Source organism: Coptis chinensis, chromosome 5, assembly GCF_015680905.1.
Source record: "Coptis chinensis isolate HL-2020 chromosome 5, ASM1568090v1, whole genome shotgun sequence".
In the NCBI taxonomy this organism is placed as follows: Eukaryota; Viridiplantae; Streptophyta; class Magnoliopsida; order Ranunculales; family Ranunculaceae; genus Coptis; species Coptis chinensis.
Genome location: NC_141460.1, coordinates 1472911 through 1483286, shown reverse-complemented (window position 1 = coordinate 1483286; position 10376 = coordinate 1472911). Strand labels below are relative to the sequence as shown.

The window sequence follows — 10376 nt, the reverse complement described above, 5'->3', positions numbered from 1 at the left end:
ATATTTGTTTTTTTAGTTTCTTATGTTTGGATTTGTTACCCATGGTTAATGATAACCATTTTCCTTTGATATTAAGTATTACAAGTCGTACTCTTATCATGTGGTGTTGAAAATAAATTTTGAATCATTTGCTAGTACAAGTTAAATGAAGTGTTAACTAATATCCAAAAGATGGTTCTATTGCTAGATAGGTCCTAAGCTTTTCGGTAAGCTTGCTTATATTGAGGTTTAACCTCTTATAGTTATTGCAGGTTCTTGGACTAAGCCTCGTTAAGGTCGATACACGTATGAGAGTTGAGGACCTACTCTGCTAAAAGGACTCCTAACCTTTGATTAGATGTACGTAACGGGGTGTCATATGTTCTTCTTTTGTCTTTTTGGAAAGGGCTTCTTTATGAGGTACCATGACTTGTAATTTTTTTTTTTTTACTATATGCTAAACCCTTTGATCATCAATTATGAGATTAAATGTTTTGCAAATATTTATCTTATTTTTGAGTTCTTTTATGCTAAGTTTGATATTTAACAATTAATGCTCCTTAAATTTATATTAGTTGTAAATATATGGGGTATTACACACCCCCTCCCGCGGATAAATTCCCGCCCCTCTAGACTTAAAAAACAATGATTCCCCCAAATAGGTGAAATGTGCTTGTTGATGTGCTAAAAAAGCTTAAAACACAATGGATTCGCAAAAAGTAAAATTGTAGAATGATTTACCACTGAGATCTCAACCCATTGGCCAAAATGAAATGGAGGACAGCCCAATAATCGAAACTTTAACATATCACCCTGACATAGCAGTATAGCACATAACAACATTCAAACAGATACTATTGTGATTTCAGGTGGGTAACAAATCTTGATAAAGGTGGGTCATGAGCCCTTGATTTCAGGTATTAGTACATGTCAGTAGCAGGATTGTGTATACTGAAATATATAGTTTTACAACCAGAGCACTGGTAACAACTCAATCAACTTAAATATAGGAAGTCTTACAATCGGAGCACTGGTAACAACTCAATCAAGTTCCTCTGGCTAGCATTTCCTGATATTGTATATATTAGAATATGTCCAATATGGAAAGTCCCACATTTCTATAAGTGTGGACATTCATATCTAGTAGTTTCTATTATCATGTTTTAGTTTAGTGTAAGTATGTAACTCTGGGTAGAGAACAATCTCAATATAATGACTCTAACCCTATTATTCTAGCCTACTCTCTTCTAAATTCTGCTTCTTCTTGGTTTTTCTCTTATTAGAACAATGTCACAACTCTCCTAGCATCACCACTAATATGGAATTCTACATGGTATCAGAGCATTAGGTTCAAATATAAGTTTAGTGGTATGCTAGGAGCGGTATCTCTTAAAATTAGTATACAAGAAAAAGAAAAAAATTAATTCTTTTTCAATTCGAAATATCACAACTGTCTGCGTTTGTTTGTTATCCTCATCATGTTTGGGATTATCCTCATCTGTATGCATTTATCATTATTTTTTTTATTCCTTTTCTGCCGCAGTGGTGCTTGGTTCTCAGTTCAAGTCGGAATATACAAGCCTTTGTATGTTCCAACTCCGTCTTGTATATCCCAACTTGAGGGGGAGAATATGGAGATATGAGGACATTGAGTAGTATATAAGGTAAGGAGAATATGGAGACGTATGTGGAAGAGTACTCATGTCTCCATATTCAATCATGTCTTGGCGAACTCACTTCTTTGCATCTCAACAATATGACATCCCCACTATTCAGCACTCATGTTTCCAGGTAACTGTCAAGCCCTACACTCATGTTTCAGTATTCAGGAGTACCCATAACAATATTTTGTAAGACTTTAATAATGATATTGATAGTAGCAGCCAAGAAGCTCACATCAAATTAGTGTTATTGTTTGCAATTTATGTTATGCAAGACTTCAACAGTGATATTGATAGTTGCAGCCAAGAAGCTCACATCAAATTAGTGTTATTGTTTGCAATTTATGTTGTGCAAGACTTCAATAGTGATATTGGTAGTAGTAGCCAAGAAGCTCACATCAAATCAGTGTTATTGTTTGTCATTGCCTAAACCGACAGTTTCACTTCCATAACGTCTCAACAATTGTTCGAGTTATTCAACTAAAGACAGTTTTATGCGAAAGGGGGAGCCGTATTCTTATCTTTTCTTTCTGCCATTCAAGCTGCAATTTGCAAGTTTGCGGTATTACAGCTAGAGGGGGAGTATTAGAATATATCAGTATTATAATATGTCCAATATGGAAAGTCCCACGTTTCTATAAGTGTGGACATTCATATCTAGTAGTTTCTATTATCATGTTTTAGTTTAGTACAAGTATGTAACTCTGGGTAGAGAACAATCTCAATACAATGACTCTAACCCTATTATTCTAGCCTACTTTCTTCTAAATTCTTCTTCTTCTTGGTTTTTCTCTCATTAGAACAATGTCACAACTCTTCTAGCATCACCACTAATATGGAATTCTACAGTATACCTTGGAATTCTAATAGTTGTGTGCGACTTTGGACCCTTAGTTCCTCATAAAATCTTCAAATGAATTCCTCAGCTTCACTGTCCACTTGCATATTAGTGCCATCACTTTCCTGTTCTACTGATGAGTAATTTGATACTCTTACTGAAAATGGTGATTTCACCAGGCTCGACTTCTCTCCAAGGGCAAAATCAGGCGTACTAAACCGGAAGCTGTAGGAGTACTCTGGCGAATATTCAATCCTAGGAAACGCAACAATTTCATTAGGCTCAGTAGGTTCCTCATAGTAGTTGGGAGGGTTGATGCATGGAAAGTGAGGGATAGAAAGGAAATGGTGTTTTCGCTTGGTCATGTGGAAAGCAACAGGGTTTGGGCTATTGCTGCAAGAGAATTCATAGTGGTATAGGCCAACACCACCGTGTGTTGAGTTTTTTGAGTGATGGTGATGTTGAGACATGAGATTGCCCAAACTTTTTCGTAGGATTTTCCGTCTTTTCATCAATAAATTCATGTCCATGATCAACTTACACTTCGATATAACACCTTTCCGCATCATATAAAAAGCTATTTTTAAGATGTTTCATAGCCTCTTTGCTATAAAAGAGTTCATTGAAGAATGCACCTTCATGGACACAATATAATGCAAGGGAAAGATTTACAGAACTGATTGGAAACCTTGAGTTTAAATTAAAACAAGAGCTAGACTCAATAAATGTTGGCCAGGGTATTGTAGTAATTAATGACATAAAGAGACCTAATTAAAAGGATTGATGTTTTTTTTTTTCTGCGAGTAACTGACCTTGCAAAAGGAAAATAACAATCTACAAGATGGATTGAGAAGTGAATGGAATGTGAATTTATAGGAAAAGAGTTAGGAGAAAAGATGAGAAAGCTAAAAGGTGGTAAGGGGAAGTGGGGTGGAACCCAGGCATACGCCTTTCTCTAATGATCGCAAGTCCCAACAACTGCTCCTCCCAGTTTCTTATTTGAAAAGAAAAATACATTCTAAAAAAAAACCACAGAATCTTATTTTTTTACTCACAAATGTATGCTCATTGTATTGTGCAGCTAAAGGCATTTTGTGAATGTAGTAGTACGGTATTGTTTGTGGGTGTTGTGATAAGAGCCCAAAACTGTATTTTTAACCCCTTAACAATAATACTTTTAGACCAATTATGTGAGTAATAAATAAGAGTTAATGTTGATTACGTGCTTTTATGTATTTCAGGCATTAGAGTCAATTATGTGCAGAAATGTGTCACTTTGGCGAGATAAAGAAGCAAGGGTTGGTAGCTAAGAAGTTCTGTGATTAAAGGCCAAGATTCAAGGAGAAAAAGACTTTAAAAAGCCCAACCAAAGCTGAAAAGTCAAAGTCAACGCACAAAGTCAGCATAATTTCCGAAGGCCATATCATTGGACTCAGACCTCAGAATTGGGCCTACCTTATGTCAAAACGACCGGCTCAGAAAGTTCTTTCTAATGGTCCAAGCCTTGACCCAACCAGAGGAGAAAAAGTGGAAGAAAAGTCTACTGAAGTCAAATCCAGCTGAAAAGGGCTCTGTGGACTGAAGAAATTGGGCTTTGGGCTTGATTTTCCGACCTAAAACATGGCTCCTCAGCCCATGCACGAAAATGTGGATCTTGTCTCCTCCATTTTAAGACACAAGACTTAACTCTTAAGGAGTAGTTAGTTTAGGTAGCAAGTAGCCATTAGAGAAGAGTTTGAGATCTAGTTTTCTCTCCATTAATTAGTTTTCAATTATTGTTTTAGATCTAGTTTTTACTCTGCAATAGATTAGTTAGAACAAGTAGATTGTTATTTTAGAATCAAATATTAGTTCATAATAAAGTATTCATTTTCATCTTAATTTAGTTTATCAATTAAATTCTTATTTAGGTTTAGTATTGTTAAATTTGATTGAAATCATTACTATTGTAGTTTATATTAGTAAAGTTATAATTTTTATATGATGTCTAGTTTAAATTCATATGGAAATGATAGCATAATGATTCTAGGCTAAACCTCCATTCGAGGGGGTTGAAGAAGCCTTGATGAAGCTTGATCTTTGTTAATTTAGAAATCGTCGTGATAATATATTCAATTCTAGAAAATAATTAGTTCACCATGAGAATGGGTTTGGTTGCTTCACATGCTAGTTATTAATTTGTAGAGATTGTCATGTATAATTAGGTATTAGAATTACCATTTTGATATGTGAAAGCATGGAAATTTGGATCACGATGAATCTTTGTTAGTTGATTAAGTCGAGTTAAGGTGGAATCAATCCCCCCTAATTCCTTATCATGTAGTCAAATTAGAAATTCCGTAGTTTGAATTAGCGTATCTTGTTAGTATAAGTCACATCATAGTATAACTTCCCACCATTACTCTCATTAACTTTGGATATACCGATAGTCGTAGAAAATATTGAATGCTAAAGAACTAGGAGTGGAACGAATCTTTTACTCCACTCTATTTCGATAGATTTGAGGGTAGAAATCTTTGATAACACACACGAAATTAGTTTTAGTTTTACTTGCGTTTGAATTTTATCATTTATGCATAGGTAAAACTATTCATTTTACTATTATCAAATGGCGCCGCTGCCATCTTAGTTCCCTTTAGTATTGTTTTCTTTAGAATTGTTAGTCTTCCAAAGTCTCATAACCCACCCACCCTTGTTTGATTCTAACTGTGGTTCTACATTTCAAGATCTTGAAATTTTCCTGAGAATCACACAGAGTAGCGACGCCCTAGGCAAGTGCTAAATTGGAGCACCACCCGAGCCCAAATGCCTGGAACTCCAGTTTTTAAATGAGCGCGAACCGTGCCTTGCCAAGGCAAAACTCGAGCGCCCCCCACGCTAAAGTGCCTGGAACTTGAGTTTTTACCTGAGCGCGACCCACCCCCTACCAAGGCAAAGTTCAGCCCGTGACCGACCGCGCTGGAGCTCTAGTTTGACTCGTGACGACGCCTCTGCTAAAACTGCCCGATTTCCACAGGTTTGTTTCAAACTTCCATTTTTTCAAGGTTTTCAGTGTTCTAACTTGTTATATACACTGAACACGCGTATACAAGACGCTATTCATAAGTGAAGCAAGGAAGCATTCAGGTACTTCTTTCTTCAACACCTCGCATCTCCTATTAGAGGTTCATACTAGCATATCAAGATTGTTTGGAGTGTTGTCATGTTTAGTTAAGATTGGTCTTAGCCTTGCATGAGATTAAGGTTAGGCCGAAGAAAAACGCCTAACGTAATCAACCGGTAACGTAAACAAACACACCTTTCTAGTATACCACTCACTACACCTCTAGCTAATATACCACACACCACACCTGAAATAATGGCTCAAGAAAGAGAGTCTCCTCTCTCTGACTTCTACAAAGCCTTAAACGATAGCCCGAAATCTTGCATTGTTCTATCAGACCAAGTGGGGGATTTCCGAATCCCCCCAAATATATTTAATTTGTTACCCGTTTTTCATGGGTTAGAGCATGAAAAACCTTATCAGCACATGCGTAGGATTGACCAACTCCTTACTACATTCCACCATCCTACAGTTGGTGCTAAACAAATTAAACTGAGGGTGTTTCCTTTCAGCTTAGCCGATAAGGCGGCGTCTTGGTTAACTACCCAAGCGTCTAATTCTGTGGACTCGTGGGCTAAACTTGTTCAACTATTTATGGAACACTTTTACCCACCACTGAAGACCGATGAAATGCTTTCCAAGATTCATTTCTTTCGATAGAATCCTCATGAATTATTTTCAGAGGCTTGGAATCATTTCACCGATCTTCTTATAAAGTGTCCACACCATAACCTCACGAAAGACACGTTAGTTCGTGCCTTTTTCAAAGGTCTATTACATCACCATAAAGAAGTCTTTGACATAATGAATGGGGGTAGTTTCCTAAGTAAGGGAGCCTCAGAGGCTTATAAATTTTTAGAAGATCAAACTAAGTGTAATAATAACTGGGGGGTAGTGACGATATCTCCCGTTCCGCTAGTTCTTCTACAACAGTTAAGGCTGCCGGTAGGTTTGAGATGAAACCCGATCCTGAACTAAAAAATTTAATCAAATCTCTCACTAAAAAGGTAGAGGTTATTTCTGTTCAACAAAAGCCTATCCCCGTCATGAATGTCAACTCTAATCCATGTAATTTATGTTTGAGTCTAGAGCATCCCGACTCCTTTTGTCCTCTCGTCTATGAACATCCATCCGCACAGCCGGACAATGTTTATTCCATTAATAGCAAACCTAACACACCTTGGAGACAAAACCCCAATTTCGGTTGGCGAAATAATCAGCAAGTTACACCTTCAGGATATAATAATCAAAATATTAGGCCAGCACCCAATTACAACCAAGCTCCCCAGAGACAAGGACAAGGATAAGGTAATTATAATAATTATAATAATTATTATTATAATGCTAATAGAGGTATCGTTCTAGTTAATAATAACTATCACAACCCACCTCTTAATAATCAACGTGAGATAGTTCCAGTCACACCACCTGTGACCACTACACCTACACAACCGGATCGTCTTGTCGCCTTCATATAGGTTAGCCAACAACTTTTCCAAACCATGGCTCAATCTAACCAACAACTTTTCCAATCCATGGCTCAATCTAACCAACAGGTTTTACAATCCATTAATCATTTAACCCAACAGTTAGCCCAAGAGAAAGCCCAACCAAAAGGCGTGTTTCCAGGTCAAGCATTACCTAATCCTAAAACACCAAACACAGCCTTTAAGATAATCAGTAATACTAGTAATGAAAATGGAAATGTAGGTGAGTTAAATGCTATCACCACTCTCCGTTCCGGCAGAGTGGTTGATAACGCCGTAAGTATGCCTGTGGTTACCCCACCAGTGATCCCTACACCTGATATTCTACTAGATACCGAACTGGAAACTGAAGATCCTACCCTTGTAGAGGTACCAGTTAAACCACAACCTAAGAAACAAAAAGCCAAGGTTAAACATCATGTTGATCCTTACGCTAAATATAGATAGAAACCACCGTTTCCCCAGAGATTAGCAATGTTAACCAAGGATACGAATTTCGATGAGATTAGGGAAGTTTTCAAAAATCTAACGATAAGCCTTCCTTTTCTTGAAGCTATAAAAAAGTTACCTCACCATGCTAAGTTTCTTAAAGAGTTGTGCACTACTAGGCCTAAGACAAATATTCCTAAAGAGGCCTTTTTAACTGAACAGTTCCCAACTCTATCTGAAAATAATGGAATCGTTAAGTACAAGGACCCTGGTCGTCCTACTATACAATGCACCTTGGGCGATAATCACACGACAACTGCTCTATTAGACCTGGGGGCGAGTGTTAACTTACTCCCTTATTATTTATATAAACAAATTGGTCTACAAGAGATGCAACCAACGAAAATGAAGTTGCAATTAGCAGATCATTCTATCAAGTATCCTAAGGGTGTGGTTGAAAACATGCTAGTTAAAGTTCAAAATTTTTACTACCCAGCTGACTTCATTATCCTCGACACAGAAGTCGCTAACGACTCTGTTCCTATCATTTTAGGGCGCCCTTCTCGCCATCGCCAACGGCTCATAAAGCGCGATGGTTCGATGTCCTTATCCTTTGGCCATCTTTCGTTGAGATAAATGTTTTAAGACGATTCAACAAGCATTACCCGGAATCGATCGTCAATGGAGAGGTTAGCATGATCGAGAGCTTCGCTTGAGATTATTTCAACAACACATTTCCTGATAATCAGATGCCCAAATTTCTTTCCTTTGGAAGTTCAGACAACGACGTTTTCGTCCCTACACTAGTCGATACCCATCTTATGGATAAGGATGAGATTGATGACTTTCTCAAAGATACAGAGGAATACCATAGTAATGTGGATGTGACCAAGCTGGATGAGGAACTCGATGAGTTTCTTAGAGCAGGTGATGATTCACCCTATCAAGACCTACCTTGCGCACTATCCGCCTCGATTCCCCTCTTTCCACCCTTTCAAAAGAACTTAGAGTTTGCACTTGATCCTTTTATTTCTCCTATGCTTCATGATTTTCTAAACTCTCCTGTTAAGAAAATACTACCTAAAGAGCCACCTGACACCTTTATTTTCAGTTGTGTGATAATACCAACCCATGCCACAAATAAGTTTTATGTTAAACCCACATTCTCATTTTTTTCAATTCCTTACCTCTAAAATTCATCCATATCCACCATATCTTCCATAACCATCCATTTTTTCACACTCATTCACTTGGCCACCTTTTCGTTAGAGGAAAAAGAAGGTGCATGCTCGGTTACGTTCTAGATCTATCAGACTTCACTTTCATTTCACTAAGTTGCGTCGTCGAAAATCTTGGTGCTTGATTCTGTTTGGAGGTGTATTACGTGTTATTTGTTTATGGAAAGACCCACAACTCTTTAGGTTATTGATATATGGTAAACTACATGTTCATTATATACATATATGTTAGATAAAGTCTTGAGTATTTGACTATATAAGACTCATTTTATTCTTCGGTGTACTTCCTTTCACTTCCATATATTGATAAGTGCACCATTCAGGTAACCGGGCCCTCCCTAGGGAGTGTGTGGCTGTAAGTACCGGATCCTAAGTCCACGGTTAACATAATTCACGTTTTCCACTCTTGCATGTTTTCTCAGTTTTTCAGTCATGTTTCTCTATGGTGTGAATTATGCATGTATTGGCAGTATTGCATTATTTTTTTTATTAGTTCGGATGTTAATTTTGAATTCAGTAGTTAAATTTGAATTCGGTAGTTATTTGTATTTGAATTTGAATTTTAATATAATTTGGTTCTTTTCAAATTATGCGTTGATTTTAGTGTTAATCCCACCTTCCCGAATTGTTTGGGGGTGGTATTATTTCTTTTAGCATGGTTTTTTATATGATCCAAAATTTATTATGTAATTTTGTGATGATTGTTGGGAATGTTGCCGATATTGGCATGGCTATGAGTAGATATTGTGGTAGGATGAAATCTCAATGAGTTAGGCAGTTACTATCCTAAATTCAACCTAAAAGATATTAAGTTTGTTTTGGAATAGATAATAGGGGTTGTTTCCGTTTTCGGTTTTGGAAATATTTTGTTTCTGGCAATTGCCTTAAAACTTTTTGGCAACTTGCCAATTCGTTTTGGAAACTCAAAACCTATATAAACTTCCTTCATTCTACACTCACAACCCACACTACATCTCACTTTCATCTCTCACATTTCACTCCAAAGTTTCCCTCTTTTCTTCTTCACTTCTTCACTTCAATCGCACGGAGCGTGCTGCGTACCTCGGTTTGAGCTTAACTCCCGCTTTGCCCACATGTACAACTCGAAATTCACCTCGAGCGACCAGCGACATCCGAGCAAAAGTGAGCATGACCTGTGCCTAAGTGCTTGTCACTCAATTTAGACTAGAGTGTCCCGCGCCCGTCCCAAGCAAAATGTGAGCGCGCCCTGCGCCTAAGTGCCTAGAACTCGACCTTAGCCTGAGCGCACCCTGCGCCCCACCCAGGCTATATAACATAGCCCTGGTAGCCTGTCTCTGAATGGAGGCACCACCATGTTATTCATCCTGATGAATATTTTAGGGGAGTGGCAGTTTACTTATGCTAATAGTACTGCTGGTGATGTTTTCCTTGCTTTAGCTGAGGGACGTCGGCGATATGACATTCCCAAAGTATTAGTGGCTAGTCTAAAGAGAGCACAAAGCATGAGGCATAAGTATCTTCTTATGCCTGTTTTGGTGAGCCACTTCATGCACGGGTGTTACCTGAATTCTATACCCAGTTCACGGGTTGGAAAAGGGTTGAAGTCATGAGACCCACCAATTGGGTGGTTCGTTCATTTCGAGTTATGACTTGGCCGGG

At 37.8% G+C, this 10376-nt stretch overlaps 1 pseudogene; it reads right to left on the bottom strand.

The window, feature by feature from the left end:
- Positions 1-1024: 1024 nt before the first annotated feature.
- On the bottom strand, positions 1025-3119 carry LOC147496206 (uncharacterized; annotated as a pseudogene).
- Positions 3120-10376: the final 7257 nt, after the last annotated feature.